The sequence below is a fragment of the Haliaeetus leucocephalus genome, unplaced genomic scaffold (genome assembly GCF_000737465.1).
Source record: "Haliaeetus leucocephalus isolate CR32 unplaced genomic scaffold, Haliaeetus_leucocephalus-4.0 Scaffold240, whole genome shotgun sequence".
In the NCBI taxonomy this organism is placed as follows: Eukaryota; Metazoa; Chordata; class Aves; order Accipitriformes; family Accipitridae; genus Haliaeetus; species Haliaeetus leucocephalus.
The window spans coordinates 4,643,154-4,670,162 of NW_010972676.1; positions in this window are offsets into that span (position 1 = coordinate 4,643,154).

The following is a 27,009-nucleotide window of genomic DNA, read 5'->3' on the forward strand; positions in this document are numbered from 1 at the left end:
CACTTTCCCCTCAAATAGTACATTATCTCTGATGAAGTGGACTTCAGGTCTAAAGAATTACAATATCTTTCTGTAATTGTTATTGTGCTTTTTTTTTTTCATAAGATAATGACTGGCAGTGCATATAATACTGTTTTAAGGTCATGAAGATACAGCTCAGGACCGAGCATTTTGAGTAGAAATCAGTAATAGGTACACAGCTGTTGCAGAATGTAGTTCAGGCTTGCTGGGGCTGTGCCAAGGAAACTGTTGGATTTGCTCCTGCCTGCGTGTCTGGATTTAGTTCCCACAAAACACTACCAATGGCTCCAGATGCAGAAGGAATCATAGCCTTAGAGCAGAGAGGAAGCGGTGATGGTGGAGAGAGGGATAAGAGAATGACAAGTTCTTGCAATCACCGAAATGTGTGAAGTTGCTGATGGGTTCTGATAGTACAAGTTAGCTTTTACTGTCAAAAGACTTTTTCCCTTTCTACTCAAGAAAAAAAAGGCCAAGCAGGATTTAAATAAGCAAGAAAACAACTAAGAGCTAGAAATTCAGAGTAGATGCAGTGCATATACTATATAAAGATGTTTAAATAGGATTTGTTCCTCAGCACACTACTGAAGAGATAGCAACATAAAAAAAAAAATAAAAAAAAAGCCTTTGTCCTAGGGAACTCATAATACATGACTTTAAAAAGAAAAAAAAATTGTTAATATAGCATCCACTGCACAACTTCTTGCCTTTGCCAGGGGAAGACCCTGTGGCTTTATTAGGCCAGATATATCTAAAAGCGCATACTTTTAATAAACATACATTTGCAGGTCAACACAAATTGATTGTTTTCTGCATGATGAAATACTGAACTTACAGGTGCAGTTAATGAACTTTCAAAATCTGTACTCCTTTCTTCTTGTGTGGAAGACCAGTATAAAATGAGCCTCAAAATCTTGACTTAGGTCTGCTTTCCTAGACAGGATTACTTTCTGTCAGGGTTAACAAGTTTCTTGCAAACTTATAAGTCATCTTGTCTTTACATTTTATATCCACCTTATGCTGGTGTAAGACTGTTACCAATACAATTGTTCTTGTTTTGTTTTTAAACCAGGGCTGGAAAAAAAATAGATTGTTTCTTATTTTGTAGGATTGGAGGTCACAAGTAAAAGCTGTTCAAGTTTCTGCACTCAAGTTTGCCTGTGCCCATCATGACCTAAACAACCCTAATTATTCCATTCCTTGTCCCCTCTTGAGCAAAGGAGCTATCAGTGAGAAAAAAAGTTGACAAAATGTCAGCCAGAAGGCATTACAATGCCCACTTCTATTACGAAGCCAACAGTGACTGCCTAAAGCTCAAATTTGTTTTCTACATGAAAATGAAACAACTGAGTCACGTCATTTTCTCTCTCCTGTTGCTACAGTTCTATTCATCCTTCTCAAGTTTGCTCCTGGCTTTACCTGAACTACCTCTCTAGTGAAAGAAATTTATCGATAAGCAGTCTCAACAGCAGAACAGAGCTGGTTGGTTGAGGTTGAAATTAATGAACAGCAGCACATGTTAAATAAGTACATAAGCGCAGCTGATAAGGTTTTCTCCCACAGACTCCTTGAGTGATATTCCTCAAAAGTCAGGAACTATTAATACAAGTCTCTGCACAGTGTTAGACCAGGACTGATCCTTTAAAAAGCATGCAGGAAATGAGTTTGCAAATGGCTTAAATACAAGTTTCTCAAAGTGCAGGAACTGCATTCAGACTCTGCATCTCCAGAGAGGCTCTCAGAAGAGGTCCCTGTTTTTCTATGTTGCACTGGATCAGCCATCTGTTAAAGGAGAGACTGTTCCCTCCTTTGGAACTACGCCTTCACCCCTCCTTTCAGACTAATATGATTGTGTAATCTCACTAGCATGATACAGAGCAAAATCCATTAACTACATCACCCAAAGAAATCAGTCTCAAAACAGGAGAGCTCTAAATACACAGGCATACTAACAGGAATACTGACTGCACTGCTTTCATTTCTGGTACTCTTTTAGCTCTTTTAGACAGCTCTTTCCCTGTCTCAGGCTTTGAGAAACACCTGTCTCTTAAAGCAGTGAATCTCTGACACTCAGTCTGGGCCCTGCGCTGTACACAAGCTACATCTGCATCTCCACGGGTGCATGATTTGCATCCCTGGGTCTGAGCCGTGTCTGAACCCTCCCTTTTTGTTCCCTGTGGGGAAGTTGCAGTGGTCATCAGTGACAGTCACTGCAGTAACTGAGGACAGCAAACTACTATCTTTTCCATGCTGTCTCATCCTCCACAGAAACCCATTAATCTCTTAAATATTTGTAATCCAAGACAGTCAGAGGGTTAGAAAGAGGCTCCTTGAAGCCTGTTGTTTTTCAGTGGTAGATTAGTACATTCTTCCCTGAGAAACTAGTTTATGACTTTCCTGCACAGAACTCGGTGAAATTGATCTTTATTGACATAAAATGAGCATTTCACTACTCTCATCATGTTGATTCAATACACCCACACAGAATTTCAAGTAAGTTGAAGTAAACTCATTTGGTTGCCTCCATAAGAGTCCTATGAAAATATTCATAACCTTGTTACATATCAGCTTTACATCTGTCATCTCTTATTTTTCCGTTGTTTAATCATTTTGTGTATTCTTCTCCCAGTTCATTTTTCTTTTGCATTCTTATTCTATTCCCTTTTATTCCACTTTCATTTTGATCTTATTGCCAGAGGGGAAGAACTGATAGTGGTAGTACAGAGAAAGCATTCAGGTTTTGGAAAACAGGGGGGAATGAAGAAATCCCTCAAATACATAATGACAGACTCCATTCATATTCTGGAATATCAGGGAGTTTGAGTGAACACTAACTGCATTATTTTTAAAATTACAAAGAAATAAAACAGTTTCCAGCCTTGAATCATTTGTCACAACTGAAAATATCCTGTCTTTCAAGCAAGGAATGTAACTGTGCCACTGCTATTTTTGCAGGTCTCACAATGAAGTTCTTACATAATAAAGGGAGAAGATTATCATATTATTTACAGAATGGTGATAAGTAAATACCATTTCTTTTCAAAAGTACATTAAAATAAATGCAAACTGGTGATAAAACATCAATGAAAATAATGTAAAGCTTTCATACAGACTCAGCCTTTCATTCATATCATGTTGTAGACATATGTCATCATATGAAGTTCTGATACTTTGCAAACTTGCAGGCCTGACTGGATATGCATGTAACTTAATAAGCAACTTCCATTAATAACATTTTATATGAGAGCTATGATCCAGACTTTATATACTTGACAAGAAAATGCAGTTTCTTCATATTGACATTTGGAAGCTGTTAAAATATTATGAAAAGTTATTCTTGTTCTATGGTGGCTTGATACTGCACCAAGCAAGCACAATGGGATCAATTAAGTTTTGTTGGACTGCCTAGACTTTTTCAGTTTTGGGTTGCAAGGCTTGAGAACAGGTGGTAGAGACTTAGGGGATTCTTTTGTGTTCAATAGCACAGCTTTTTATGTCCTTATCTTATGGACTTGCCAGCACTGCGTAAACTTCTTTTATTCTCATAAAAGCACAGAGGGAATGAATGTCATCTCTTATTTATTGCAAATATCTATCTTGGAAGAATAAATAGTATTACACTTCATAAATTCAAATCAATCAACATCTATATTTGTTCTGATAAGAGTAACAGACACAGAACAAATGTTATCCCAGCAATCATTTCTTAAATACAGTTGCAGTACTATATATGAACCCAGGCACAGAAAATAGGTCTACATGGCACAGTGCAGAAGAACCAGGAGTATCAGCCTCAGTGGGATACCTTGCTTATGTAGTCATTTTGCTTTCATTACCCAGGCCATCTCTTTTCCAAAGTATGTGACTAGCACTGCACAAAATTAAGTAGTCAAAATATAGAACTGGACTGGAACTTCCCAACATTCACATTTTGGACCTAATTCGTTTTTATTTTGGTTTATCCTTTTTGAAAAGAGACATTACATTTTTTTCTAAGTGTCATAAATACATCATGTGTACATGCTATACAGGTTAGCATTATATCATTATAAACTGAGAATTATACTGAATATTAACATGCTCCAAAAATATTCAAGTTGAGGATCTAATGTATTCATGTCACTAAATGGAAGTTTGACACTGAACTTTAAGCCTAGGCTGAACCAGAAGCTACTTAATAGAGCAGTAACCTTTTTAAGCACTAATTCCTCTTATGTCAATAGGAATTTCATTTCCCCTAAAAATTGATAGATAATTGTTTATCAGTTTCTAAGTACTTAATCTTATTTTTATACAGTTTCACTGAAATCCTGTAAGCTCATTACCTTGTTTTTCTGCTTTTATTTGTAACCTCTGTGATCCACTGTTAACTATTTATCTTGTTGAAACACCCTGAAAGTTCATATTGCCCATTGTGCCAGGAAAAAAAAAAAAAAAAAGAAAAAAAAAAGCACTATTAGGTGTATTTAGAATTTAATTCTCAAAGCCCTGTCCTTTTAATAGAGGAAAGTAATGCATTGACAATAATGGAGTATATTGAATCCCTGAACATTATGAAACATACCACAGAATAAAAATGCAAGTAGAGCAAGTAATTCTCTACTTGCCAGTATCCTCAAGAATCCTCATTCTTGCAGTTATGAGGTGGTGATCCATCAAGATTTGAAGTAAACCTAGCAACACAGAGAAGCAAATATTTTTGCTTGGTTTCTGTTCCAAACTTGGTGTAACTTATTTGAGTGGCAGTGTTGCTGAAATTGAATTAAGAACTACAGAAATGCTGAAGACATTTTCATGAATACAAAATTACTTCATTAATAATATCTGCTACTCTAAAAACAGCAGGGCTAAAGAATTCTCACTAGGTTGCGTATGTGTGCTGTTCCATGGTGATGAAATGTTTTAGCTCTCATTCACTTAAAGGAACTGGAATGATTTTTACTTTTTGGTTCCTGGAAAAAACAGGAGTTAATAGATGGCAATAAGGTATTTTTTCCTCATGCTATTTTTTGACTAATTAGGAACAAAACCCCCTCGGTTCAGCGTATTTCCACTCAACCTGTACTTGCGCCCAAATGAAATTCCTTTGTTGCAGAAGTATCATCTTCGTACAACACAAATCCAAGAATAACAACTTTGAGAGTAAGACACAAGTCGAGTATTCCTGCTCATTTTCAATATCACAACTCAAATTAACGAGGTCAAATAGATCAATAATAAAAGACCAGTTCTCCTCACAGCAGCCTGTTAAAATCTTAGCTTTTGATTTGATTGAAACACCTTCAGCCTAAAATTAAATTGCATGGATTTTCGGCCTTCTAACTTCAGACTTCTCTTTTCCCTCACACATACCCAAAGTTTAATTTTATCTTGCAATAACAATTCTTTGCATACTTCTCAAATCTCACCTTCTTTAGGAAAGTTATTCACTCACTAGGATTACAAAGAAAAGTGCATTTTGAAATGAGGTAGTGTATTTTGCCAGGTAACAAACAATGCATAGAAAAATAACTGTTGGGCAGTAGGTTGCTATGGAAACTATTGGAAGCACTAAGTTCACCAATTTTTTACACCCCCACACCCCCAAGTGGCTTTGTGGTATATAAAGGAAAAATGGCATCTGTATAGAACAAGGAACATCTCCAACATCATTCCCAGCTGATCCTGACCTTAGCTCATCACCTGTGCATATTTCATGTGCATGTCCTACAGGAAGTCCCTATCCATTCCATTTGCCCAAGTTTGGCTGCCTTCAACAGCCAGCTTACACTTGATATGTCCATAAACCAAATATTGTTTAAATTAAGTTTCTAACATTTAGAAATACTCATGTTTTTCTTTTTTCCCTTTGCTGATCATGCACTGGGCTCCAATTGCCCATAGCATGAATTATCCTGAGCTCTGGGTCATATTTTCCCAATACCAAAGCAAAACAAAATAGTAGTCTAACTAGTCCTAACTACTACTGATCATCACTTTTCCTTGCAGACCTGTTCTGACCCTCTTATGTATAAAGGACAATAAAATTACAGTAGCATAACAGAAGCAGTCACTGTAGTAGGTAATCCATATTAACAGAATTACATGTTTGATTTAGCATGAGTAAGGGGAACTATAGTTAAGATTGTTGCTGAACCAAAATTATCCTTAAAATATAATACCTGGGGGTAAAGCCTGTGAGGAGTCAAACTGCCCAGGGAGGTTATGTACATGGTGACACTACAGTGGTACCTATGCAATCCACGCATGATACAGGGAGAGCTCAAGAGCTGTCACACTGCAAGAGAGCTGCAGTGGCAGGACAGTAGTCTAGCTTGTGGATGGGATAGTATTAGCCCTAAATAAAAGCAGATTTCATAAGCAAAGCGTCACCACACACTGCAATTCAGATCAAAATGTTGTGAGTTTGTAGGCATGCAGTAAGTTTCACTCCTCTGGCAAATATAAAGCACATACAATCTCTCTGTTAAAGATTTCAGAACAGGAAGTGATCTGCACATTCTTTGGTTCTTTACTTCAGCTTTCTTAATTTGTAATCTTAATTTATTTTAGAGCATTGTTTTAGTGTAATGTCTCACTAAGGTGATACGGGATATTAAACTGTATGTGGTATATAAATTGTATGGGTTATTGCCAATGACATTATAAACGGTATATGGAGCATTTCTAATTTACATTGTAATGGCTCTGTTGCAGCTTTGCAAACATTATAGTGTTATTGAAGGGACATAGGGCACCACAACTGAGAATGTCAGTCATTCAACTACTTCAGCCACATTTAGTGGCATTATATGTCCAAAATTCTCCTGTACGGTAGTTCTGCAGTTCATGTTGTTCACAATAAACAGTCATTTTAAGCCCCACTTTACTATTTACTTGCAGTAGTAAAGCCTGATAAAACTAAATATCTTAGGCTATTCTGCAAAATGCCAGAATTAAAAGATAATGCTGTACTGGAGGGGGGGGGGGACCAACCATGATGTTCTGTCGAATTACTTCCTTTCTTGCCCATACTTTTGCCCTATTTTTTCCCAAATCTGTAATATCACTGTGATGATAAAAAGACAAAACCCTTAGGTTCCAACCTCCAGGAGATTTTTGTACTGGTATATTGAAATATTTCACTTAATCTATTTTCATAAATATTTCATTTAATATGGCCACAGGATAATGCAACGAGGCAATTTTCAGAGGCATTAAACTAGTTTACAACACAAATTAATTTTGAGGCCAAGTATTTGTATTAATGCTCTTGTTTTGTAAATCCTTCATACCAAACTCTCTTCCTTACTTCTATGCAATTATTTATGGAGGAAGAATTTTCAGCCTGAAGAAAGTAAACAGAATGTGATGATCTGAATGTTACTTTCTGAACTAACAGTAGTATATTCATAAAGGACTCAAAATGAGTCCATAGCAGGTTTTCTTTTCTGATTGGTTGTGGGGTTGGTTCTGAGATATGCTATTAAGATAGGCTTCACATTGTGAATATACCATTACAGTATGGGCAGGAAAAGAGGAAAAAAAACTTTTTTTTTTTTAATTACATGAAATAGCAAATTAAATTAGGACACAAGAAGATTAAAAGAAGACCATTCAAAAGAGTCTGATGAAAACCCTCTTTAAGTAATTTATGAGGTTTTACAAGGAAAGCTTTCTGGGATGCTTCTTCCCTCCCCTGCCCAAAGTATACATAAGTTAATACAATTACATCATCTAATAATATTTGAGAAGAAATATCATCCCTTGAAAATTAGAATTACTTCACCTTCTAATAGAGTACTATGTCTCTACTACAACAGAGATCAGTAGCTAGATGATGTTGAACAATGCACATATTATCAGTCAAGGATTGACAGACAGTTAATATAAGCATAAAAGAGTTCCTATAGTATCTATCGAACTACACAAAAATGATCTTTTAGAAAAACTAAATTGAAAAAGATAGGGAAAAAATTAAAAAATAACTCCTGTTTACTGTAGATAAACACACTTCGTTTCATTTTTCAATTTACTTTCACTTCATGTAATAAGCCTTTTTTGTTTGCCAGGCAGATTCTTCATCATTTTTTCCTTCAATTTTGATTGGCATGTACACAATTAGAGTTACAGGCATGTTAATTAATTTAATAATTGAACACTATGCCTGAACAGTGTTCATTAAATGGGAGAATACAATTCAATCATAACTAAACACGTTTACACAAGTCAACTTTGTTTCCAAAGCATGGGGTTATTCTAATAAATTGATTTGGATGTATAAGTGTACCATTATTCAAATAACTTTAAAAGTAACACAGCTCAAAGAAAAATGCCATTTTCTACACCAGCAGAGCACGTAATAGTTTGTCATTACAAGCAAAATTTAACTTACACAAAAGTTCACTGCAGCTCCTTGCGAGCTTTATTCTAGAAGGAATGTATCACACTTCAGCATGACACAAGTTGTCTGCTTGTTGCTACCCACTTTACCATTATTTTAGAGGAATAAAAGTTACTGTTTCTTTCCACGGGATGTTCCTTACTTTTAGAGGCCCGAGTTGACTGTAAATACTGAACTGGGTTCACCTGTTCACTTAAAACAGTCACTCAAAAGGTCCAAAATGCAGTTCACAACACACAGCTACTTCAAACAGCATCTTTAGAATTCACTTACCTTGTAAGAGTTCTGATACATTTTCATTTCACTAATACAGGAGAGAGAAATGCATTGAATTGTGACTTACTTTATATCCCTGATACAGTGGATATCCTGTATTATTTAAGTGACTATTGGTGATTAAAAGCATATTTGAAGTGAATTCTGTATTGATACCCTGATGCCTATTGTCCCATTAACAAACACTTCTGTTGGTCAAAATCCTTGGGAAGACCCCTCTGAGAGCTAACAGCACATACATTTCCTAATATTAACCAGTAGAAAACTCTAACTTCGGGGCTTCAATGAGCAATTAGAAGCTTTATAGACTAATCACAGTTCTGATTAATATTTAAATGAATTAGGTCTTCTAACAGGCAATACACCATGTCATCTTCTTCATCAGAATCTATTTGGAAATACGGTCTTTGCAGCTCACCCTATCCCTGAAAACGTGCCAGGAATAGAATAGTACAGAGGGTAGTATGTAGCATCACACACACTTTCAACATAAAAATAATGTCCATTTCTGTAAAGCCTTATATTTGAATGAACAGCTTCAGAGTTATTCTACAATTTAACCAGTCACAACTTCTATAAATAATTGATTTTAACCTCTTTCCTTACCTGTTATTCAAAAGCTGTTTTTTTAATTCTGGGCTTATACAGAAATTGTGGACTTCCTCCAGGGCCTTCATCCTTTAAGAGGCTATTCCACCCACTTGGATTAATTCAGATGAATAAGCTGGAAAAGGTATCTAAGAAGAAAAATATTATTTACAACTGGCATTTTCAGACATACCAGCAATGCCTGTCCCTCTAGAATGGAACTCCTACTTTAGTTGTCTGAAAGTTAAGATCTACTGAAGGACATTCATCTTGGCTACCTCTGCATTCAATAGGTATCCACTTCTGGAGGATGACTAATCTGTAAAACATGTACTCACAGATGTTGATATAACCCAAGTGTCCCCCACCATCAAGCACAACCATCTTAATTCTCAAAAATTTAGGATTTTAAGCTAAACTAGGTGAAACAGATCCCATTGGTAACCGCAGCCAGGAAATGCTTCAGTTTCTATCATTTTCAGTAGATTGTTGTTTTATGCATGTAATTGTCAAATGAAATGCATTCATTTAAATCATCGTGAAATTTGCGTAGGATTAACATGAAGCTTCTGAAGCTGCTTAAACTCACACCTCTTCTTTCATAATTAATATGAGCTACAAGCACAAACACAGTTGCCATAGCTCAGTGAATGTGTGGCAGTATTTTAGACAACAGTAATAATTTTATCCTATTACTTACTCAGCTACTTCACCCACACCTGAAACTGCACATCCAAATCTAGGTAGAGTTCAAATGCCTTTTGCAAACAAACCACGAAAGGCTATTTATGTCCTGGCTGGTGAGACATTTCGTACCTTGGTCCTTTCTCTAAATGTACTTCTTGTTTATTAGTAGTCTGCCCTGTTACTATAGCACTAACCAAGATGTTTTCAAATTGTATTATGACAGTTACACTTCGCAGTGTCTTTTGAAGCCGTTCCCTTGGGAGCTATAAAGTGTAATGGAGCTGGGTATGCACAATGTGTTAGTAACACAGGAAGCCATGTGCTACTGCCAGAGCCTTGGGCACTAAAAGCACTGAATATTTTAATTAAAAAAATCTATGATCTGGGAGAAGCTGATAAAGTGCTTTTTAGTGGGAAGTATCACAGTATCAGAACAACTCAAGGAACAAGAAGAAAAGGAAGTATGACGGTGTTAATAGGACACAGCAAGCAATAAACATTATCGGGGGGGGGGGCAAACATATCCCAAAATTTAATGCAGATATAACATACTTAAAGGAAAAATTGGGGCAGATAAGGAAGAAAAAAATGGCAAATTATTTACAATAGGTTATGTCTGCTCCACCCAGCTGGTTGAACATTAAAATATGTACCACTAGCTGGTCTATAGAAGCCACGAACATTTTTTGTTCTATCTTCAGCATACCTTTTTTTACTGAATTAACAACCATCTTTCATTTCTACAGTTCAGCATAATATTGAAGACAAAGAGTGATTTATATGCAATGGTCTCCTCTTTTCATGTGCCCCAATGTATCATGCTCTGATTTATAAATGATCAATTTTAAGCACCTACAACACATATAAGTTTTTTATTTTTGTAATACACAACGGAATTTAAATCATGGCAGTAATTTATTGGCCAGATAATGAACTTATTAGTCATGCACAAAATATATACTACTCAACAGTTTCCTAACTGATGCCACTGATTTATAAATAAGTTAGATGATTTATAAAGTATAAAATTGAGTTAGTAACAGAAGATTCTGGAAAGCAAGTTAGAAGACGATAATTCCCATTCAGGCACCTGACTTCCATTTCTCACATTTTTCCAGCTAATGGAGTGAGAAACTACTGTTATTTCTCACATATTATGGCAACAATGAAACCTGAAAATGAACACAAACACTGCACGCAATTGATGTGTATCTGTATAATTATCAGTGCTACCTTACCACACAGAAAACAAATATCTTCCTCTCTTAGTTCTTCCTAGATCACCAAAGCTGCTATCGGTTTTCTTGCACTCATCGTGGTCACCATTTTTCTGAAGAAATTTATATTCTAAACCCTTTCAATTTAAACAAAGCACCTGCATCGTAATATTCCCCCTACAGATATTTTGTTATATACTGCTGAATCACTCCCTACCTTCTTTGCTTCTAAGCAGCTCCCTGCAAGAGTGCCTTTCCTCTGACCTCCTCCTGGGTGTGGAGCTCCCCCCAGCCTGTGCACCACAGGTGTGCCTGATGCCAACAGGTGCCCCTCATTAGGCAGCACTACTTGCTCTGCCTGCCCCAGGTGGGGCAGGGCAAGCTTTCCATACACAGCTCAGCTCAAGGAGAACATAAAGAAATGTTGCAACACAGTCTTGCAGCAATTTGAGTGAAATACTTGGACAGTTAAACAAAATACTTTGTTTCATTTCTCTCAACAAAAAAAAAAAACTAAAAGCAACTGAGCAAATTAAAAACTTACATTTTAAAAGCATGCAGATGAAAAGTTTCTAACACTGCTGGAACAGATATGGGGCTTGTAACACCTAGAGATAAGTGAAAGCTGCAAAACAAAGATGATGAATACTCATTCAGAGTTTGTAGTATAGTACTTCACGTATCCCTCTGCTTCCGGCTTTTGAAGTTGAAAACTGAAGGGTAAGGCTGCTCATTAACACTACATTAATAAGGGAAGAAACCATAGTACATCATGGTACTTGCTGAAAGTTGGTCATCGGTAATTGCAGTGTGTGTTCATGCCAAATTCTGAAGCTGAAGTTTGTGTCATGCTATCTTGGATGGACATAATGCATCAGTCTTACTGCAAATACTTTATGGTGGATAAAAGTACCAATGTAAACAGGCCCAGATGCATTAAAGCTGACAGTGTTCTGCAAATCCCCACAAGCAGAGAACCCCTTTTGCTACAGGGGGTTTTTATGAGCAGCTTCTGTGAGTTACTGAGATGCAACGGTGCACAATGAAGTATGTTCAACTGCAAATAATTATTTGAAAATTGGGATATGGTTCTTAATTTTTTCTTCTGTTCTGATCATAGTTAATTTCTTTCTCTTTTTATCTCCAGGAGGGCAACCTGGTTAGAAACATGGCTTTTAATCTTTCCCAATAATTTTATCCTTTTACTGTCCTGATTCTTTTCACCCTTGGTTTTATTGTTATAGTTTTCTGACCATATCAAACCAACTGTAAGAACGCCTCAAGTTATTTGAATTTTATAGTGATACTATCAAACACATAAAGGCATTCTGGGAAATTTTCCTGAAGCTCCTCTTTTTGAAGGTCTAAACCTTTTTGTCATCTTGAAGAATTCATTACTTGCTCAGCAAGATATAAACCAATTATCTGCAAGGCTAGACATTGTGACTCAGATAGGATCTGCATGAAGAACAAAGTGAAACAGATCAGCAATATGAAGGTTTCCTAGTTGCACTCACATTTTAAAAAGAGAGAGATTTATAAGTTTAAGCACCTTTTGCAAAGGTACTTGACTTCTACGTACACATTAGCAAAGTCTCCAAAGACATTTAAATATTCATGAGAAAACTACAGAAGTAATGCTTAATTGAATGAAGAAAAGTTGAAACAGGAAATAAAAAGTTGACCTGAAAGGCTTATAATAAACAGAATCTTCTTTTAAATATGGACCTTAAAACATGAGACATGATTTCAAATTATTGTATGGATCATATTTATGATCCAGACACTAGCCTCTGGTTGTGGAATAAGCTGAGTAGAGTATGGACTTTGGAAAAAAAAACCCTTATGTAATTGTCACGTCAGTTCCTAGTTAGATACTAAATGCCTAACTGTCGTGGTTTACCCCCAGCCAGCAACTAAGCACCATGCAGCTGCTTACTCACTCCCCCCCACCCAGTGGGATGGGGGAGAAAATTGGGAAAAGAAGTAAAACCCGTGGGTTGAGATAAGAACAGTTTAATAGAACAGAAAAGAAGAAACTAATCATGATAATGATAACACTAATAAAATGACAACAGCAATAATAAAAGGATTGGAATGTACAAATGATGCACAGTGCAATTGCTCACCACCTGCAGATCGACACCCAGCTAGTCCCCGAGTGTCGATCCCCCGCTCCCACTCCCACCAGTTCCTACACTAGATGGGACGTCCCATGGTATGGAATACACCGGTGGCCACTTTGGGTCAGCTGCCCTGGCTGTGTCCTGTGCCAACTTCTTGTGCCCCTCCTTCGCATACTGAACTCAAAACATAGCACTGTCCCAGCTACTAGGAAGACAATTAACTCTATCCCAGCTGAAACCAGGACACTAACCCATGAAAACAAAGGCACATTAAAAAAGAATAATGAAGGAAGAAGCACTTTTCTTTAGAAAGGGATGATTTCACTTATTTGAAATAAAGTCTGTCTGGGATCTTTTACGTGCTGTTAGTTGCTAACTCTTCATCAAGACACTAAATCTAAGCAAGGTCAAAAAGGTTTGCTTAGGAAGTGCAAGAAAATAGGGGTGCTTGAGGTAGATCAGTCCTCAGCTAGACTACTCTAACTCTCTAAGGAAAAGGATAATAAACCTGAGATAGGAAACACTGGCTTTTAAAATCTAAGGCCATGAAAGACCATCTCAGACTGGAATTTTGAGAATTACATGCTAGCTGGTGTAAAAGTTAAACCCTAGGTTCTGATGTGAACTTCACAGTCACATTTATCTCAAGGATGAAAAATTATATTACAGAAATCAGTATTAACATAAATTTGTTTTCAAAGAAGCATAAGGCACCTAATGCCCAGTGTAATTCAATAGAGGAGCAAAAGGGCATTTAATTCCTTTAACATCTCTTGAAAAATCTTAACTACACAGTGAGAGTGCAGCTTGCAGACTGGGAATTGTGCCAGGGCTGAGCAACACAGACTAGTTCAAGAAGGACCACCAATCCCTCTCTAAAGGTTGAAGGTTGCATTAAACCAAAACTAGAGGCACTAGTTCTGTCAGTTGTATTTCAAGGAGTGCATGACTCAAAAGTAATCTAAAAGTAGTCAGTAATCCGTTATTTCTAGGAGAAAATAAGCAATCATAAGCAATAGATTACTTTTTCAAAGTGACTTTAACAACATTCTTCTGACCAAAGAAGACATCTAGGTTTAAAAAGCAATCTTAAAGAGAAAGTTATCCCTAACCTGTGGTATCAGTATTGCAGTCTTAAAGCTTTAGAAATTTTGCTTTACAGGTATTATGGCTGGACAAGCAACCAGAATCCTATCCTCACTGTTCAAGGTATAACATTCAGAAGGAGGGAAAGGTGAGGAATCATTTTCTTAGTTATTTTGTGTAAGATGTTTATGGACCTCTTTTTCACAAGAGTCTTCACAACAAACCAGGATTATTTAGAGCATTTGGGTAGTTAGGTATTGTAAGTGGTTGTATGAAAACCATCCATTTACTTCTTAATAACTAGACAAAGCAGAAAGCTTGATACAAAAGAAATTGAAACCTCTAAAATGGAAATGCATTAATTATTTGTCCCTGGTTCAGGTAACTGAACTCTAAAATGAGACATTTTGGAATCTGGAAGAATCATCACAAAGAACGTACACTAAATTTGATTCCTGATCAACAATCCACTTTTAATATAACATCTGTCCTATTTTAGAACCTTTGTGACACTGAGCATTTGTGTCGTGGTTTAACTCCAGCTGGTAACTAAGCACCACACAGCCGCTCACTCATCTCCCTCACAGTGGGATGGGGGAGAGAATCAGAAGGGTGAAATTGAGAAAACTAGTGGGCTGAGATAAAGACAGTTTAATAGGTAAAGCAAAAGCCGCGCATAAAAGCAAAGCAAACCAAGGAATTCATTCACCACTTCCCATCAGCAGGCAGGTGTTCAGCCATCTCCAGGAAAGCAGGGCCGTAGCACGTGTAATAGTTACTTAGGAAGACAAACACCATCACTCCAAACATCTCCCACTTCCCTCTCCTTCCCCCAGCTTTATATACTGAGCATGACATCATAAGGTCTGGACTATCCCTTGGGTCAGTTGGGTTCAGCTGTCCCAGCTGTGTCCCCTCCCAACTTTTTGTGCTCTCCCAGCCTGCTCACTGGTGGGGTGGGGTGGGGTGAGAAGCAGAAAAGGCCTTGGCTCTGTGTGAGCACTGCTCAGCAGTAACGAAAAACATCTCTGTATTATCAACACTGTTTTCAGCACAAATCCAAAACATAGCCCTACACTGGCCACTATGAAGAAAATTAACTATATCACAGCCAAAACCAGCACAACTTGTAAATATGTCCAGCAATGTGAACTGAAAACTTTGCATGAATAAATGATCCCATTTTCAATTGTGTTACACAACATATATTGAAAGAAGGAAACAAGCCTTTTAAAAGTATATGACACTTAATATGAAAAAGATTATCTCTAGTGATCATAATCAATTGAAATACATCCTTGATAAGCAAACATAGGTCAGGTGTCAGGTCTAGATACCCAACCATATATTCTTAAATCTATTTTTGAGAATCTAAAATATATAGTCCTTGTTAAGCAAGAAATTGAAGCACATAGATAGCTCCTACTGACTTGGAAGACAACTGAAGTGAACAGCATTCCCACTACAGCTTTCACATGCTTAAAGTTAAAGATCGTTAATTACCTTGATGAAACAAGTGGAAAAGACTGTGGATGGCTCTGAAAGTCAGACTATTCATTTTACTATCTGACTATGGACATAAAACTTTGACAATAGGCTTTCATACTAAGAAGCATTGGTGTAATAATCATGGTACTGCATAAAGAATTTATTTTACAGTTTAATAACTCCTTCAGAATATGTCAACTGCATGTCAACCACTACAATTTTCACCACAATGTAACACTTCTTAGGGTTTCTGATACACACACAGTTCTAAAAACTCATCATTGACTGGCAAAGAATAAAGTAACTGTGTATTCTGGTACAAATAAAAGTGATTTGTCACCTTGCCTTCATTTAAAGAAAATCAAAATAAACCACTAGTTATCTTTCATCAAACTCTTCTGCTTCTGTCACCAACAAATTCCTCTCCCATTTTTCCCCATTTACTAATCTTTTCTAATCAAATTGAAAATAGGACCTTCAATCAGTCAGGGAGAAAATGCACAGAGATATTTCCAGATGTGCTGGATTCCTGCATCTAATGCAACAGTGAAATTCTGCTAAAGTACAGGGAGAAAAACATAAAACTATGTTAATTGTAATAATACCTGGTTTGGCTAGAAGTAAAAACTGTATAGATGACTACTTGTGTAATCTGAAGAGAAACTAAGAGGAAATAAGAGGAACCCAGACAAAAAACAGGGAACAAATTCTGTGAGATATAGCGGCAAAATCAAGGGAATCCAAGTTATACTGGCACAAATGAACATTAAAAAATCTGGATTCTTTTAAAACCAATTATTCACTGACTTAACGCAAACACTTTTGAATTATTCAGTTCCACCCCCTCCAAAAACCCAAAAAAGCATAAATGAGGGACAAAACAAGTGGCAATTCCTATATGATGAGCTCTGCAGTGTCTGAACCAAACATTTAAAAAATACTTAGTGCAGCTACCAATAATGGTACAGCTACTGCAGGACCAGTTTGAGAAAAGGCTACAAAACTCATCAAGTCTCAGTAAGTGCTTGACTGCTTCTTTATGTATTTGGAAGTCCTTGTTGATATTAATTTAATAACACACAATAGCATTAATAAAGTTATTTATAAAAAATATTCTATTGTTCAACATTTCAAAATTTGTCCCTCAAGTCTCCGGAAAGTTTTTATGTTTCAGATACAGGAAAATTGTTAACAGTATTTTCATTAAGTGCGTATTTGCCTGCATATGTGGCTGACTGACCTGTTTGACAAATCAGTCTGCACTTAGAGGTGTCAAACTGCAGACAACAGCAGAAGGCATTTTGGTCCTGTTAACTGCTGCCAACTTCAGAGTTTATAATTGGTTACCATCTGGGATATATTTTTGTTTAAAAGCTACAGTTTAGTAATTTTACATTGTGAATTTTTAAGAGATAACTGAACATGCAAGAAGGGTGTAGACTATACAGCCACAGACGGAGGTAACAGAAAACAAAACAAAGATATACAGAGAAACTAATCAAAACAGAATGATACAGACAGTGAAATATAAATTAAAAACATAATGAATAAGTGATCGAAACATTAGTCACTTGAGATTGGAACTATGGGGATTAATGTGAATAATCTTCAAGAAGAAGAAACTAGTGATTACTATAAAATATTTCTATGCCTGGCAAAGATAACTGAAGCTACAAAGTGTAACAATGAATAAGAATAAATTGAAAATGAAAAGAAACACCCTAAACCAAAGAGATACACAACAAATGGAACAGAAAAAGAAATTGCAAAAGAAACTGTGCAAATGAAGAAAGTAATAACAATAAATGGCAAGGCAAAAAGACAGAAAACTCCCCGAGGAAATGGGTCAAGGGAGCAAGCTGTTCAGTTATAAGGAGAGCCAAAAATAATCCCGCAAAAGTTTAGAAAAAAACCTAAGGAGAAGAGAAAGGTGGATAAGCTATTCTGTAGAGCATTTTCTATACCTCTTCTTCATTGTTAATTTAGTCAGAGACAGAAAAAAAAAGTAAATTGCATTACATCGTGTTTGGAATATGATTTGATTAGACAGTGTGAAACCACAAGATGAAGCCATTAAAAACACATAAATCAAGGAAAAATATATATTGCATTTGACAATTGGAGCCTGTGGAGCCAAACTCTGGGCACATGATGATGGTGCAACCTTTTGTGATATTCATCCACCTGATACCTGAAGACAAGGTCTTCCTAGCTGTGATACACATCCTTCTCATATACAAGCTGTAAACTTCATTTAATACAAAAAGCATCTGGTTGGTAACAGACTATTATGCTACAAACAGCTGTGATCACACTCGTGAATTTGAGGAGCTAGCAGAGACCAAAGCAAGTTAAGCCTATTGCAAGAAACTAAGCTGATTTGGCAAAGAGCTATGCACACTTGGGTACAACTCCAGCTGAAGTTAAAGTCTTCAAATACAGATAACAAAAGGGTATGCTGATTTTTTTTAATTTTTTTTTAATAACATTACTTTCAAAGATCAAAATCTTTTTCCTTCAGTCCTTTCTTGAAATTTAGACTATATTGCCATCAGAAAAGGAGTTTAAAAATTGGGTAGCAGAAATAGCAAATTTTTCATTCTCTAACATCCTGAAGTAATATACTACCCGTTTCATTGCTGTCATTTGGCATCTGTCCCTTTCATTTTCTAATGTAGTCATTCAGAATAGTTTTGTTCTCTTTCAAATGTTTAACTGACATTTTTGTGATCTTGACAGATTCAACAGCATTTAAGCTCACCCTTCAAAGAAGAAACATTAACAGAAAAGTGGTTCTGTAATTAGGAGAACTAAGAAGTCTGCTGTCTTAAACATATACGAAACACTAAATGGAGAAAGTGGGCTAAGGTGTAGTGGTCAGTAACTCATGACTGGGGAGAAAGTATAGGAAACAAAGTAAACTTGACTTAGCTAAATTAGGCCTTTCTGCTTCCAAAGCTCATCAAAATAAAAATGTTTAAAAATACTATGATTTTATGAGGTGGAGATTGTATTGTGTTTGGTAACTATCAAAAGAGATGTCTAACCTTTTTGAAGCTCATTTGTATGTCAGCTTCCACAGTTTCCTCCAAACTTGGACACAAAAAGAAAAAAAAAACCTTTTTTTGCTTGGTTAACACTTGCTTAATAATTTTATCAGGTGCTCCTTAGCTCTAGAATAATTAGGAAGTGAATACTCATTATTTACCTGCTCCATACCTTCATAGTTTTACAGAACTCGGATCATATCATGATCAATACAAAAGCTTATCTGTATGAGTCTCATGATCCTCAGTCATACAGATAAGCCAATGCCATGATCATTCACACCAAATGTTTTACAAAGAAAAGCACCTTATCTAATCTACATAAGCCCTGTTAATAAACAATCACCTTAGAATCACTTTTCTGTGTCTCTTACCACTTACTAAACTTCAAAATTGACCCTGCTAGAGAGGGGTTGGACCAAGTGACCTTAAGATGTCCCTTCCATCTTAAATTATTCTATTAACATTTTGCCCCTGATTCTGAGTGTTAAGATAAATTAGTGATAGAAATATCCAAGTCCTCTTTTTTAAAATCCTGTCCCCATTGATGTCTAGTTGTCATTCTCTTTTCCTAACAAAGTGTGAGCTCTCACTGAAGTATTTCCAACAGTTAAAGTATGAATACATGATGAGGTATAAATATATAGTATTGTTTCTGTAGAATTTTTGATGTTGAAAGGATATACATCCATGCTATCACTTTCCCTGCACTTACAGAACTGATTGTCTATTACCTCTGTCTATCTAACTGCATTTATGGTATCTGTAAAAACTATGTTCAAGGCTTTGAACGCTTCTCTGAGTGAAACTCGCCATTGGGTTGAAAACTTCTTGAAGGGGACAGAGATGAACCATATGACTTGTACAGACAGAATGAGAAAAGCACTAAAAACAAGGAAGGTATTTTGACTATGACTGGAGACACATTCAAAGCATCAGGTTTGTGAGAGTAATATGAAATCATACAGTATTGCATATTTGGTGTCTGAGTGTTTAGACAACTCAAATCATTGTGAAAAGTATCCTTCTGATGTTTGAAACAATTCTGGAAAGCAAATTCGAGTAGTCCTTAAAGGTTATGAAAGCAGTCAATATTCCATTTAAGTTTTTTCTTCAGCTTTGTCCAAAACATGAAGAAATATAGGAAACCTGTTGATAGAAAACAGCATTTCCCCCTAATTTAGTGCATGTAAAGCAAATGAGAAGAAAGAATCTGGTGGTGCTTAAATATGAACATGAATTAAATGGTATAATATCACAGCTTTATTAAGCAAAGCCTAAGATAAATACAGAATTACTTTTGATGAATTTTTTGGTAAGTCACATCTGAATACTGTGAATAACAGAGAGCGTGAAGATGGTACAAACAGCTTACAGGACTCTGCCATATCTTTTCCAAGTTTTGTTCTGTGCTGTTCTATTTCATTTCATATTAACATTTATGATAATGCTGCATCAAGTTTCTTCTTAGAATTGAGTTGTTGGTACCAGCTGTTGTTAAGGGTAGCTTAGAGATCCTAGAGGTCAAATCCAGCTCTACTCTGGCTGCACTGAACACACAATTACTCCAGTGTTACATGATCTGAAGGAACAAACAAGGTGGTACTTAAGGAGGAAGGGCAGCAGACCTGTTAGCCCTTTCTTCTCATTAAATCCATGCCTCACACAGGTACCGGGTAGGCTAGGAGACTCATCTAAACTACTTATATCTGACTGATAGGGATTTTATTGTGTCTCTATTGACCTGTAAAATTCCTGTTTTCCATATCTGAGAACAAACACTTGCATGTCTACGAGATTACTGGATTTTTATTTGATAAAAAGAAATAATTTGACTTTTCAGAAAGCTAGAGAAAATCTGTTGAAATTTTTATTTTCATTTTTTCCTGAGGTATGAAATCAGTTTTCTGTTTTGGGCCTTTCAATTAATGCTAATGAGCACCACTGCCAAGCTAAGCAACACTCAGTGCTAATTATCTTGAGCACTGAAGGATCATGGAAGAACCATCCTTCATGGAGCTTTTGCAGTCTCAAGAATTTACCTCTTTTCCATCTGTGAAGTCAAGCAAATATTCCCGTGGCAAAACAGTATGCAGAAAACATTCCATAAACCTGTAGCCACTTCACGGCCATTCAGCAGGCTATTGCTGAAAAGAGCCAGCCCCATATTAGCAAGCCAGCTGTCCACAGACCAAACAGGAAAAGCTTGTGTACAACCAACATTTCATGCCTTTACAAAGCTCAATTGTGCAAAAGGAAATCACATTGGTTTTGTGTTGAGATAAAGAACTATGATATACTCCCAAGATTACCTACATTTGGTCTAAGCAGTTTACAAATGTTTATGACCTTCTACAGTATTGGAGATATTGCGCACTTCATGACAAACAGATCACTTCAGAGAAACAAATCAATACACAAATGCAATAGCAATAAAAATGATAAACTCATTCCAGATAGTCAATTTGATATATAACTAATGAAAAACAGTTCCAGGCAACATAAAAACTAGTGAAATTAGACTGATTTGGCCCTGCTGTAATTAAGATGACACTATAGCCTGCTTTGCATTAAAACTAGTTCTAAAGCTGGAAGCATAAGCTAAATGCAGCTGTTATACTGAACTGATTGCATCAAGTCAGAACTGCACATCAGCGGAAAACACAGAAGCAAAGCTGAGTACAAAACATGAGTGACGGTGAAAAGGTATGGACAAATCATGTAAATATGGCACTTTGAGGTCCAGCAAGGTGTCTTTTGCAAGTCAAATGAAAAGTCTTAAAATCAAAAAAGCTTGAACCAGAAATCATTATAAAAGGTTTCAGAACAGCACTAACATACTTCAGCTTTTCAAGCAAGTAATAACTACAGTGGCATTTTGCATTAATTGAAATATTTTCACCGATGTCTCTGGCAGATCAGATAGGAGAAAACTGCATTATTCAAGCACAGAAGTAATAAAACTATAAATCTCAATATATCTTAAAGGCACAGAAACAACCCCTCAGCAATTAAGAATAAGGTTTAAAGGGCTTTCAGTTACATAAAGGAAGTTATTGCACATTTTACTAGGAAGATGGCAGAGATCTGTCAAAAACAATTTCAGAAAGAATGCACAAGACGTGGGAACAGGAGCACAAATTGGAATGGCTACTATAGAAGAAAGAAGATAAAATTCTTAAACTTCATTTGGTGGAGTTAGGCTTGGAGTCTGAATTGTTTGCTCATTAGGCAACAATGACCATAAACTCTAAACCAATGTGCGTTCTTACATAGAGAAAAGAAAAGAAAAGAAATTACAGGAGAGGAATTAACTCACAGTTAGCTATTTCATTGAATGTAGATCTGCATACTGCACACAGTACCTGAGATAGACACTGAACTTTGAGTCCCGTCTCTTATATTGCTCACTATTCTTGATCTGATGCAGGCAGAACATGATCATAAAAATGGACGTGGGCCTGCAACAGCACTTTGCATTCTGGGAACAATTCTCTTACAGTCATTATTACCAGCATTGGTAAACTATGCTATCAAATTTATTCCTATCTCCACCTGTGCGGGGATGTAATGATGGTTTTGCCACTTTGCCCATCTAGCCTATCTTCCCATGGAAAAGGGCAATTCAAAGAAACCTTAGGAGCTAACCATTCCTTTCACAAATATGCTTGCATCTCAAAATGATTCAAAAAGTTTCTTGTGCTAATAATTGTAAGTCACTCATTGCTTTTAAATTGTTCACTCCCAAGACTATGTAACTATCCTAGCTGTGTAACTTAACACACATAACAACAAATGACATCTCTTTGAATTACCTTATCTTATTATTACGGAACCACTTTTCTATTCTTCATATATACACATCTAAGTTAACTTTCTTTATATATTTCTATGAACACAATTTTGACTAAATAAATTTTAGTTAGAAACAAAAAGTAAACATTCATTCAAACACTAAATCTGATACTACTTCTCATTAATTCAAATGCATCATTTCAGTCTGAATGTCCCAATCCTTCCTATCGTTGAACAACATATACTAACACATTAAAAATGGCATACAAAAGAAGAGTTAAAATAAGGTACACAAATACAAGCTAAAAGCATACAGATGGACTCTGACTCCCTTGGGCACTCTATCCCATCTTCTATCTCTCAGCTCAGGATGTGCACCATTTTATAAAGAAGATCATAAAATGTCCAAGTCTGAAAGTCCAAAATTTGAAGGCGTAAAGGAAAAAAGAGATTCCAAAGTGGAGAAGAAAGTTCATCATAGAAGGTTGTATCTAGCTGATGACTCGGTTCTTGAGTAAGTGATAACAACACATAGCATGAAAAAACCTACTTGCATATCTTCAACAGCTGGAACACTTCAAGGAAGAGAAAAATCATAAATACTGGCTCATCAGCTGGTTGAGATGATTATACAAAGGAACCAAAATTAAAGACTATAATTTATTTCCATTTTTTTTCTTATAAATGAAATAAAATTTAGCCTACTGTCATGATGAACTACACTAGATCTGTCAGAATCTTTCTGGACATCAACAGTCTTTGAATCTATAATTAACACAAACTGAAGCAATCATAAATTTGGGTAAAAATCATCACCCCCAAAACTCTTTCTTCCTAAATTTCTGCAGAACTCAAGTGTGAATGAAATCTTGTCTCAGACAGAAAAAGGAATGCCTAAATGAGGGTTATCACTGACATCTGCAAAAAACAAATTCATATTGGAAGTCAGATAGGAGAAATGCAGATCACTTCCACTTTTTTCAGGCACAGGGCTCCGAGGGAGAGAACAGCTACATACAAAATCAGGATACAGCTTTCTGAGGAAGGTAATAGGTAACTAGACCTATAGCGTCTTGTAACAGGATCAGCTTGCAGGTAAGACTGAATCAAAACATCTTTGCTACACTCCATCTCAAAGTAGCACCATCTACTGACAGCTGGTGATAAACCATACTGTCAAGTGGTGTTACTGCCACGTCTCCATTGAAGCAGAATTATGCAATCTGTCACAGACTGTAAGAACTTGTCAGAAAGGTTAACATAAGCATCCAGATTTTTAACTTCAAAAAAGGTTTTAAAGATTGAAGAAAATGTGACCATACTTACCATTTTTTCCTCTTAAAATAGAGAACTATGGGACCCAAATGGCAGGGGAGCTGCATGGGTCATTGACAAGTGATAGATGGTATCTAGTTATCAGAGGTTTAAGGCTAGCTGTAGAGTTTATTGAATATGAGTCATGAAAATAAATTATTCAATGAAGTATAGAAAAATTTATCAATCATTTATATGATTAATATTTTTGCAGATATTTAGCCAGCTGTACCAGATATGGTGTCATTCAGCTGCAGGTCAGTAGTATGACTCTGAACCAGGCTGCCAGTGTCAGAAAATGATTAATACTTCATGACGATATGAAGGCCTTTCTCTAGTTCTGATAAGAATGAAACAGAACAGGTTTAAGCACAATCCTGAATAGAATATAAATGTGGTAGAGAACTTGAATACTGGAAAATTCTAACCAGCTCTAATGATTGCCTTTTGATATGAAAGAGAAATGTGGGTTTTACACCAGATCACTGTAAATTAATTAAATCTTGATTAAAAAACATGTTTGAGGGGAAATTAATTAAATATTTTTAGTAGATTAGTTTCAAAATGTTTTCAGGCTCTGAAATATTTCCAAAATTCTGTCAGAAATTTGTACAAATACTTATATTTTTAATTTTAAAATATTCAGCAAGGTTTGTTATTTATAGGTACTTTACAGTTTGCTATTACTTATTTGAATATTCAAAACGAGAGGTAGTTGAAAAACACCACTTTTATTCAATAGGAAAACAATTTATCTTATTAAGGTTTGGTTTACATTCGAATTAGAGTATTACTGAAAATAACATGTAAAAAAAGTCATATCTGTAAATCAAACAGCCAAAAGCATTCAGAAATCCTGACTGAAGCAACTATTCTTATTGCATGTGTACAAGTATGAATGCAAGCTAAGTCGCATTGAAGTTCATGGAACTTACACGCATATTTAAGTGCTTTCCTGAATCAGAGCCAGAGAAAGAAATAGCTACACAGTATTATCTTGTCATTCAAATTGTTTACTTGGGACTGGAGGTCCAAGATAATCAAAGGACCTAAATCTTCGCTATTTTTTATTTTAGGCCTAAATCCAAATTTGTTTATTTCTAGACTTCCCTTCAAATTGTCTCCTAAACCTGCAGACCTCTTCATATATACATATGTATATATAAACAATACAGGTGTAACTATGAATGTTCATATGTGTGTATATTCACATGGGGGCTCTCCTGTGCCTGCATAAGCCTAGATTTTTTTTTATGGTGGCCAGTACCAAGTGACACATAAACTAAGAATTTCTGTTACTATCTCACCCTTTAGTTTTCCTTAAAGTACATTCAATATGCTGTACACTGAAGAAAATGATAGTACAGCAAAGGTGACTATCTTCTTAATTTTTAAGTCATATGAGAAACACAAATTCTTCTCCATCCTATATTCAAGATGCATGGCCAAGTTTGTAGACTATGCCTAGTAGGTGCAACACAGTCCAGATATATCAGCCTTTCTGTACACATGGTGCTCAGGTACATGCTGATTTCTCAAGCAGAAATAAGAGCCTCCTGGATTAGGGAATCCTCCTGGGCTCCTCCTGTAAAGATAAAGTTCTGTAGGGCCTTTGTTTTGGTACCAGAACTTCTCCGTCCTCTAACCATTGGCTTGGTGAGTCCTGTTCACACTTGCTTGATCGCTCTCAAGCGGTGAATCTTGGACTGCTTCATGCAAGGTGCAATAGGTGTGATGACAGGGTATAGATTGTCTGTCTACCTCCCTCACGCATGCCTGGTGGGTGTTATGAGCATCAAGGCGCTGACTAAAAGGAGGCAACCCTCGTGTTTCATGTTTTGAAAGATGATTATCTTAATTACAAGTAGGTGGCAACTTGAAAGCAAAAGGAGCAATCTCTATTCCAAAATGTTGGGCACTACGTACAGCAATAGATCTCACTGCAGACTAAATCCTCTTGTTTCTTTCAACTCTGTTGCAAGTTATGGATTACTGTGCACCCTGTTTTGGGATGTCTATCACTGCACCTAGAGGAAGCTTAGGTGTCCACAACTCTGTATTACTACAAAGATGTTTCAAGGAGAATACACTGAACATTGCAATACCTCTTGTGGAATCAGTCCTAAATTCCTCTCAGTTATACCTATAAAAAGTTTATGAAGCAGCATACATCTGAAGGGAGGGGATTGCACATGCAAAAATACAAGCTTGGAGGCCAAAGGATTTGTAGTTCAGATTTTGACAGATAAGGAAGGAAGAATAAACACCTACATCACTTGTTTGGGTAGACACTATGCATTTTACAGCAGAGCTTTATTTTAAACAGGTACCAGGCAAATACCAGTTTTCTTTTCTCTCCTCTTCTGCTTCCTTGTCTCTTAATCCCCATAGCAGACTGCTCATATGAAGCCTCAGAACTACTGCTCATTTTATTCAGAAAAGCCCCTGCAATGTGACTCACCATACCTTGAACAGTATTTTTACCAGCTGCTCACACTTTAGGTTGGTACATAGCTACCTCTGTTCTCCCAACTAAATGCTACCAGCTTTCTCCAACAGCTGTGGAAGATCCACCTTCAAATGTCAAATAAATAATAGGTAGTCCATGAGGTCCCCAAACATTCATAACCAAACAGTGTCCTTGTGACACATCAAGGTCTAACATTTCTTAATAATCTTTCTCATATTTGTATGGGTTTTAGCTAGCTAGGTATGAACACAGTTATGCATGCAGAAGAGTACAATTCTCATGATAAGTCAAATCATTGATTCCCAGCAGTTTCAGAATTGCAAGGAAAATCAGACTTAGTGTCCATACTCAGTGTGACATAATTAAAAAATGGAAGCACTCTCTCTGTTAGGCGCTTGCATCATGGAGTGAGACAGAATTTAGATATAGACAACTGTAAAATGTTTGCCCATTACCTAGAATTAAAAAAAAAACAAAAAAAAAACCAAAAAAACACAAAACCTAATAAATTAGA